General features: G+C 46.6%; 1 non-coding gene and 1 pseudogene across 1 annotated transcript in view; both read left to right on the top strand.

The window, feature by feature from the left end:
• Positions 1-6,062, top strand: part of Gm4107 — a 139,603-nt gene extending 133,541 nt beyond the window's left edge. The window contains exons 3-4 of the transcript XR_001782500.1: positions 4,489-4,720; positions 5,823-6,062. This is a non-coding gene — a transcript (predicted gene 4107). The remainder of the gene's footprint in view (positions 1-4,488; positions 4,721-5,822) is intronic.
• Gm4840 (predicted gene 4840) lies at positions 541-2,184 on the top strand (annotated as a pseudogene).
• Positions 6,063-9,441: the final 3,379 nt, after the last annotated feature.

The raw sequence follows: 9,441 nt of genomic DNA, 5'->3' as shown, positions 1-9,441 counted from the left end.
TCGAGGCCAGCCTGGTCTACAAAGTGAATTCCAGGACAGCCAGGGCTATACAGAGAGACCCTGTCTCGAAAAAAAAAACCAAAAAACAGAAAACAGAAAACAAAAAACAAAACAAAAAATAAAAAAAGAGAGAAAAAGCAAATGAAGAAAAAATAAGAAAAATGAAGCAGTATGAAATATATAAAACTTTCCTTGACTGGATGGCTGCTGGTGACAAATATCTGTGTGCAAAGTTGAGCCCCGCCCCTTCACAGATTCAATCAGCATTTAATCCAATCAGTACTTATTAAGTATATGGGCGTGGGTGGGCGTGGTTAGCAATTCTCCGCCCCCCAGCCAATAAAAGAGGCATCCTCCAGTGATTTAGAGACTCTAAACTAGTTTGAGAGAAGAAAAGGGAAGGAGTTTCTTGACTCGAGGTTCCCAGAAATATAGAAAGTAAAACGCTTCCCAAAAAACGGTGATTAATACTTTTTTTGCCAAATAGAAAACAAAACACAAGCGCTGCTGAGGGGGTACGTGGGGGACCCGACGGCAGTCATGGCAAGCGGCAGCGGGTTCACTGTCACCCGCCGGAGTGCGGCGTCACAGTGTTTCACCCAAGAAGCCAGACCAGGCATTGATGGCATGACCACTTCTGAGAGGGTGGTAGATCTTCTGAACCAGGCTGCATTGATCACCAACGACTCAAAGATCACAGTGCTCATACAGGTCCAAGAGCTGATCATTAACAGGGAGCCCACCCTGCTGGACAACTTCCTGGATGAAATCATCGCTTTCCAAGCAGACAAGTCCACTGAAGTGCGCAAGTTTATCATCGGTTTCATCGAGACGGCATGCAAGCGAGACACTGAGCTGCTGCTAAAACTGATCGCCAACCTCCACTTGCTATTGCGGGATGAAAACGTGAACGTGGTAAAGAAAGCTATCCTCTCCATGACCCAGCTCTACAAGGTAGCCCTGCGGTGGATGGTGAAGTCCCCGGTCATCAGAGATCTCCAGGAAGCCTGTTGGGGCATGGTGACCTCCATGGCTGGGGAAATTATCCTGCTTTTGGATTCTGACAACGATGGCATCCGTACACATGCCATCAAGTTTGTGGAGGGCCTTATTGTCACCCTGTCACCCCGCATGGCTGACTCAGTGGTCCCCCGACGCCAGGAGCATGACATCAGTCTGGACCGCATCCCTCGCCATCACCCCTACATCCAGTACAATGTCCTATGGGAAGAAGGCAAGGTAGCTCTGGAGCAGCTGCTGAAGTTCATGGTACACCCCGCCATCTCCTCCATCAACCTGACCACAGCGCTCGGCTCCCTTGCCAACATCGCCCGCCAGAGACCCATGTTCATGTCCAAGGTGATCCAGGTCTATGAGACTTTGCACGCCAACCTGCCCCCAACACTGGCCAAGACCCAGGTGCGCAGTGTGCATAAGAACCTTAAGCTGCACTTGCTGAGCGTGCTCAAGCACCCTGCCTCCTTGGAGTTCCAGGCCCAGATTACTACCCTGCTGGTGCGTCTGGGCACGTCCCAGGCTGAGATCTCCCGTAACATGCTTGGCAGCAAGAGCTCCCACAAGCGGCCCCCGGACAATACAGATTCCACGCTCAAGAAGAGGAAGCTGGAGCCCAACTTGGGAGATGTTAAGGGCAAAGACTTGGAGCCTGGCCCCTCAGGGACGTCAAAGGCCTCAAGCCAGACAGACACGGACATCACTGCTGAGTTCTTGCAGCCTCTGCTGACGCCTGACAATGTGGCCGATCTGGTCCTCATCAGCATGGCGTACCTGCCTGAGACCATGCCTGCCTACTTCCAAGCCATCTACACCCCTGTGAAGTCAGCAGGCACTGAAGCCCAGATCAAGCACCTGGCTCAGCTCATGGCCACACAGATGACAGCTGTAGGACTGCGTCCTGGTGTAGAACAGAGGAAACAGTGTACGGAGGAACCCAAGGAGGAGAAAGTGGTAAAGCAGGAGAGCATCCTGATCAAGCGGCGCCTGTCAGTGCAGGGCCGGGCCATCCCTGTGGTAGGCTCTCAGAGCGCCCTTGGAGGAAGAGGTACGAGGTCCGAGAGGAGGCCAGAACCCATCATCCCTGTCACGCAGCCACAGCTGGCAGGCGCTAATGGGCACAAGAGCTTACATCTGAGTGATGTGCTGAAGCCCCTGACAGATGACCAGGCGTCATGAAGCTGCGAGGTGAGGGGCCCCTACCTAGGGAGGCGGTAGCAGTCGGCCGAGCTCCAAGGATAAGCAGAGCCCCCAGAACCTCAGCAATGCTGTGGAAGAAGCCTTGAAGACCTCCAGCCCAAAGGCCAGGGAACTCCAGAGCAAGGGGAACAGTTGACAGCTGCGGGAGTTTCCGCAGAGGGGAGGGGCGGGACGGGGCCTCCTTGAACTTTGCCTTAACACAAATAAAGAGGTGGTGCTGAGGGTGTAGCTAGCTGCACCAGGTTAGAAATCCTAAAAAAACAACAACAACCTATGATGTGTCTGAGATCTTAATTATTAGAAGTTCCCATGCCGGTAGAATTTGCTGAAGGAGGCAGAGGCAGGAGGATCACGAGTTCGAGGCCAGCCTGGGCTACACATTTTGAGATGATGCACCTAACCCTCAAGAGACTGGAGGCCCCAGGGAGTTTAGAGGTCAGGTGGGGTGGGAGCTGGGGGCATCCAAGTGGAAACAGGGGTGGGGAAAATGTGTGGGATGTGGAGTCAGAGGGTGGATGGGGGGGGCAGGGAATAGACTATGGAGTGTAAAAAAATAAATTAAAAATAAAATTAAATTTAAAAAAAAAGAAGTGGTCTTTAATCTGTTTTCAGGAATAAAAATTGACATTCTGTTTCAAGCTATGGTAACTATAGTATCAGCATCTCTTGGACTTGAGCCCAGAAAACTCCTATGCAGATGAAAATGGTTAAGTCCCCACCTCTGCATGGGACCCCATTGCACACCGATGTGCCTGGTGAAGGGTGTTCAGAAATCACCTACTCTTTCCTGCCGAACTTACATACACATCTAATTTCTGTCCAAAGTCACCAACTGTAAGTGGTAGAATTCAGAGAGCTGTGGTCACATCTTCAAGGTGCACCGCAGTCACTGCGTGTCCTGCTGGAAAGTGGTGGGGTTGCGAGAGCTCAGCAATAGTGCCTCATACTATTACTCATACGCATAGGTGCTTGTCACGAAGTCCCATGGTCGGGCCATCACAAATCGGCCTCCCGGCGAATGTGCTGCTGGGTCCTACTCTTCTCTACTATTGCCTTAGCGATAGCTAAGCATTCCTCCCTAGAGATTCTGGGTTCTGTTGAGAAGTTCCCTATTCATTATGCAAATCCATGAGCATCCCTGGAATAGGCTCAGCAACAGACGCTGCCGTGCTTTAGGATGGTAGGGTAGAAATAGCATTGGAAGGCTGAATGCTCATCTCTCTCATAATATTGAGAGTGTTGGAGTGTAGCTGTGAATCAGGTTCCAAGCTGTTGTGCCATTTATTGAAGAAGAGAACAGTAGTAGCCTTCTTTAACTCTTGTGTCTCTCCAAGGTTTAATGAGTCCAATTTGCTCCTATTCTAAGCCTGGGCTTCAAACAAGCATGTGCAATTAACCTGGCTCTATTTAAAGGTTGGGGAAATTGTCAGACCTGATTGGAAGGCAGCGTTCAGAACTCAAAACAGAAAACAGTTTTGTTCCTTCAGTATCTGCTTTTGAGAGAACTGGTCAGAGAGCCTGATGTCTCCAGAGCATCCTAACTGGAAGATGAATGTGGGAACAAGGGCACGGAGAAGATGACTTCCTGAACCAGGAAGTCAGCAGGTCTGTAGTCAGAGAGGGAAGGCAAACCCTTCTATCTCATGTCATGTGGACAACCCCACACTCTCCTGGATCCTCTGAGGTAAAAAGAGCCTTCCTCCACAGCTGATGGTAACTCCATCTCTGAAGACAGTTTACGGAGACAGAGATTAGCAGTATCCCACTGTTTTTTGTAACGAATAAAGCATGGTTTACTGATCACTTCTAACCTGTGCAACACTGTGAGAGTCGCCGCGTGCCTCTTCTCCTTTGTCTTTTGGATACATACCTGTCCAGTCATCTGTGAGTGACTCCTTCATTCTTCAGAGATCAGTCTCCAAACCCTTCTCACAAAGGTTTCAATATATCTAAGTGCCTATGCCCTCTATCCAAAGTAATCAAAGGAGACCAGTGACATTCAGACAGCTGTGGTGGTGTCTCCAAGATGCACCATGATTGCCCGTGGCTTGGTAAAACATACCGGCTTCGGAAAACACAGATGTTAAACAACTAGTATGTTGGTCCTCACAAGGTTTGGCCTCATTCTAAGTTCTTTAACCTTCACACTAGACCTACACCTGCTGTGCCCATTTTACAGAGGAAATAGATGAGGGAGGATAACTCACTGAGGGTACAGTTACAAGCCAGGACTGGAATTCAAGCCTAGAGTATAAAGTCTATGTCTTTATATAGAATGACTGAGCATATCCTGCACTCTCTCCTCCTAACACGACTCTATGTGGACCACGTGCATGTGAGGAAAGTGAGGAAGGCTGCAGCTGCGCTGGTGGTATTGTCTGGCAGGCCAGCCTCCTGGTCATCACCACCTGAGGACCCTCAGAAGCTGACTCTGTCACAAGAGTCTTCCTTGACCTCGGCTCTGGGACATTGACCTCATTCTGTGCTAAGAAGGCCTGTTCCTAAGGTGAAAAAAAAAAGTTTCATTCCTCTTGTAGGTATAAAGACCCCCATCTTGTGGTCAGTGGGAAAGGGACTCATTACATTCTATCCTGGCTCTGGGTACCTAAATGCAGAGGTGGGTGGCAGAACCTCTCCTCTGATAGGGCAGGGCACCTTCTGAGCGCTGAGGAGTTGGTAAGATGGGGAGATTCTCCTCCTATCCCCAACGATGGGCACCCGTACCCAACAGTAAAAGCTGGCGCTCTGCCAGGAGATGGTCATGCGGCTGTTGAATGCTCACCTACGCATACTCACTGTCTTAGGGCGACTATTGCTGTGAAGAGCCACCCTGACTATGACTACCTATAAAAGAAAGCATGTAATTGGGTGCTTGCTTACTGCTACAGAGTGTTAGTCTGTGATCAGCATGGTGGGGAGCACGGTGTCAGGCAAGCTGGCCTGGTGCTATATAGCGGAGTGGAGAGCTGACAAATGATCCAAAAGTTTCAGGAACAGCAGAGGAGGGGGGAGGAGAGGGGGAGGGGGAGAACACGATTGGACCTGGCATGGGATTTTGAAACTGGAAAACCCATTCTCAGTGACACACCTCCTCCCCAACAAGGCCACACCTCCTCCAACAACAAGGCCACACCTCCTCCAACAACAAGGCCACACCTCCTCCAACAACAAGGCCACACCTCCTCCAACAACAAGGCCACACCTCCTCCAACAAGGCCACACCTCCTTTTTTTTTTTTCAAAACAATCACCAGCTGGGAACAAAATATTCACATATATGAGTCTATGGGGGTCACTCACTCTCATCCCATAGGCCACTTGCTATGGATCTCTATATAACTTCAAATGCTATAATAAACACATAGTGGATTTTTAAAAACAGAGAACACTTTTTAAGGAAAAAACAAATCTGGCATTTCTACTTCAAGGAAGGTGGAATTGATGTATTTCCCCTTATTCTACACATGAAATATAGCTCAAACTCCTGGATATTACATAGAAAACAAAAATAAGAATGTCAGAGGTTGGAGAGAAAAGACAGCCATACTATCTAGACACTGCAAAATCCCAAAGAGCAATCTGGTGCTGAATTTCTTGTGTTTTCATCAGGGCTCATGTATCACAGACTTGGAGCTAAAGGAGCCAGACACCCTCAGAATCCAGTGGATGCCGACACAAAGATGTTCACTATAAGCCTGCTCTCTCTAGCAAAGGAAAACAACAGCACACACTGTGCTGTTCCAGGCAAACTCCACAGAAAAAACGGTGGTCCCCGTGACAGTTTGTATATGCTTGGCCCAGGAAGTGGCACTATTTGGAAGTATGGCCTTCATGTAGTAGGTGTGTCACTGTGGGACCCTACTCCTAGCTGCCTGGAAGTGAGTATTCTGCTAGCAGTCTTCAGATGAAGATGTAGAACTCTCAGCTCTTCCTGCACCATGTCTGCCTGGATGCTGCCATGCTTCCTGCCTTGATGATAATGGACTGAACCTCTCAACCTGTAAGCCAGCCCCAATTAAATGTTGTCCTTTATGATATTTGCATTGGTCATGGTGTCTGTTCACAGCAGTAAAATCCTAATTAAGATATCCTGTTTCAGCAAATGTTGAGCAGAGAGCCTATACTTCCACCCTCACTACCAATATGATAGTGCCAAAAAAGACCAAGAAGAAAACCAACACTTTAACTTTACCAGGCAGTAAATGAGCCCTTCTGCCCACAGTTGCAGCTAAGACATGTGGGGAGCTTCGATTTCTAAGCTTTATGAATGGTGACATCACTCTCACGTCCACTGAGGCCACATCAGAGACTCACTGGTTGGTTTAAATTCAGTGCTTTCACCACCATCCAGGAATAATAAGGGAGATCCCTCTACCTGAGTGGGTGGAACTGTAACAAGGGGACTTCCAAGTTTACCAGCTGGTGAGGCATCAAGTCTAGCAGGAACCCACAACTTCTACCTCTTCCCAGCTGTAAGAAGGAAAAACCTCTGGATATCAACACGACCTCCCCCCAACAACAAGAACCTGTAAATCAGTAACCCACCCAGCAATAATAGTGTGGCGCCAACTCCTCCCACTTCCATCAGTGTTAGGGGATGTCGGGCTTCCAGAAAACATTCCAAATGCCCCAGACTCCATGCGACCGGGAACATTTTAAATTCAATTGTTTAAAGCTAACACTGGGACAATGGGCGTGTATCTTGAGTGAGCTAAGAACAGTTTGAACTATCCACAGCAGAAGTGCTTCAAAAAGCAATTACAGTTCTGCTTGAGACAAATAAAAAACTTAGCCCCAGGAAAGAAATAACCATATTTTAAAATGACAAGTGGAAATTTTAGCACTAACAAGTAAAAGTTAAGTTTAAATCCTAAATGGCTTCAATAGCAGAATGAAGGCTGAAAGTAAAAGAACAAACAATTGAAAAGAGGTTACCATTTAAAGATTAATCCAAATAAGGTAAAACTTTGTTTTGTTTTGTTTTGTTTTTTTTTGTTTTTCGAGACAGGGTTTATCTGTGTAGCCCTGGCTGCCCTGGAACTCACTCTGTAGACCAGGCTGGCCTGGAACTCAGAAATCCTCCTGCCTCTGCCTCCCAAGTGCTGAGATTAAAGTGCACCACCACTGGCAGCTTGTTTTGTTTTGAGACAGGGTTTTCTGTGTAACAGAGCCCATGGCTATCCTGGGCTCACCTTGTAGATCAGGCTGGCCTTGAACTCACTTGCTTCTACCTCCCAAGTGCTGGGATTAAAAGTGTGCACCACCACTGCCCGGCTAAGATAGACTTTAGAATAAAGAAAATTATCATAAACCGGGTGTGGTGGCACACGCCTTTAATCCCAGCATTTGGGAGGCCGAGGCAGGTGAATTTCTGAGTTCGAGGCCAGTCTGGTCTACAGAGTGAGTTCCAGGACAGCCAGGGCTACACAGAGAAACCCTGTCTCGAAAAACCAAAAAAAAAAAAAAAAAAATCATAAACAGAGAAAGTACACTAAAAAAGTGAGTCCTAAATGGGTACACCACAAACACAGAGCTGAAAATTATATGAAGCAAAATAACAGAGATGAAAAGAGACAGAGAAAAACTCAGAGCCACTGTGGAAACGTCACCATCCTCTTTGAATATCTGATAGAACAGGTAGAAAAGCAGAGAGAACTCAGTTCCATAAACTGATCGGATTAGTCATCTCTGACACAATCCTCTAACGATTAGCAGAACGTATGTTTTAGCTAAAATATATCCTGGGTCCTTCAACAGAGTTAAAAATTTTTAAAGTAATTGGAACAATACAGAATGAATTCTCTGTCCACGGTGACAGTGACATGGAAATGAATATGGAAGAGAACACCAATTAAAAAAAAAAAAACCCTCCGAATATTTGGAAACAAAGCATCATGGCTCAAAAAAGGAAGTCTCAAAAGTCTCTCTCTCTCTCTTTCTCTCTCTCTCTCTCTCTCTCTCTGTGTGTGTGTGTGTGTGTGTGTGTGTGTAGGGTGGGGGGAGGTGTTTAAGTCAGGTACAGTGGCAAGTAGCAGTAGTTCCAGCTATTTGAGCTCAGGAATTAGAGACTAGCATGTAGGAAGACTGGTCAAAAGAAAGGAAAGAAAGAAGAAAGGAAGGAAGGAAGGAAAGAAGGGAGGGAGGGAGGGAGGGAGGGAGGGAGGGAGGGAGGGAGGAAAGGAGGGAGGGAGGAAAGAAAAGAATGAGAGAGGAAGGAAGACAAGGAGGAAGAGAGGGAGGCAAGGAGGGAGGGATGGATGGAGGGAGAAAAAAAGTAGGAGAAAATATCCAGATAGTTGGAAGGATTTGGAGAGAGAGGCATATGTGTTCCGTCTAACATCTTGTTCAGATCTCTTTTAGCTCTATTAAAAGGGAAGGTGCATGACTCAGAAGAGTCCATAAAAAGAAACCCACTAAGAATCTTTATATAGAGGCGCTCTAGGAAACTGTCCTCTTCAGGAATCTCTGACCCTTTTGTCTGCCATTGGACCCCGTGAAGCATCATCTGTGACACTAGCTTTCCTCCTGAATGCCTCCAGCTGTGGGTCACAGGGCAGAGCACACAGATATTTTTTATATCATTTTCATGGATTAATGACTCAAAATCAAATCCTGGCAGAATATCAAAGACTCACATCAGAGACATCAGGGTGAAGGTTCCCATTTTTTGAAATGTAGAGCTTCAGGTTTTGTTTTTGTGTTTTTTTTTTAAATGTTGAATATATTCATCATATTCTTTTAACTGAAGAATTCAAAATAAAAGCCACATGGTGCCAAAGTATGAAAGGCTCCAAAGAACAGAGAATAATTTTGGAAGCAATAAAAATCTATTTTTTAAAAAAATTGTCTGTTTTAAGTGGTTGGTGTCCCTGTGTTCCATATCTGATTCTCAGAGCTGAACACAGGCTTCGTGTTTTCTATTTAAAGCTCTGGATGCTTTGTCCATTTGCTTTGTGCTTCTCCCCTGACTAAAATCTACCTGCTTTGGTCAGGAAACAAGGTCTCTGCCACAAACTCCCACCAGAAGCTTCATCTTGACATTGTGATCCTGGTATGTTATCTTCCATTTATTTATTTTCCCCCTTCCCTGGAAAAATATTTGCTTCTTCTCCCAAGATTTTTTTTCTTTCCCCTAGCTCTTCAAATCTTTTACATTCTTTATTTTAACTCGAGTGTGAATGATTAACAACAGCTTGAACTTTAAGCCTTTAAAACATACCTGCAAGCT

This window comes from Mus musculus, chromosome 18, assembly GCF_000001635.26.
Source record: "Mus musculus strain C57BL/6J chromosome 18, GRCm38.p6 C57BL/6J".
Lineage (NCBI taxonomy): Eukaryota > Metazoa > Chordata > Mammalia > Rodentia > Muridae > Mus > Mus musculus.
The sequence above is the reverse complement of the archived record's forward strand: the minus strand, read 5'-3'. Positions and strand labels throughout refer to the sequence as shown.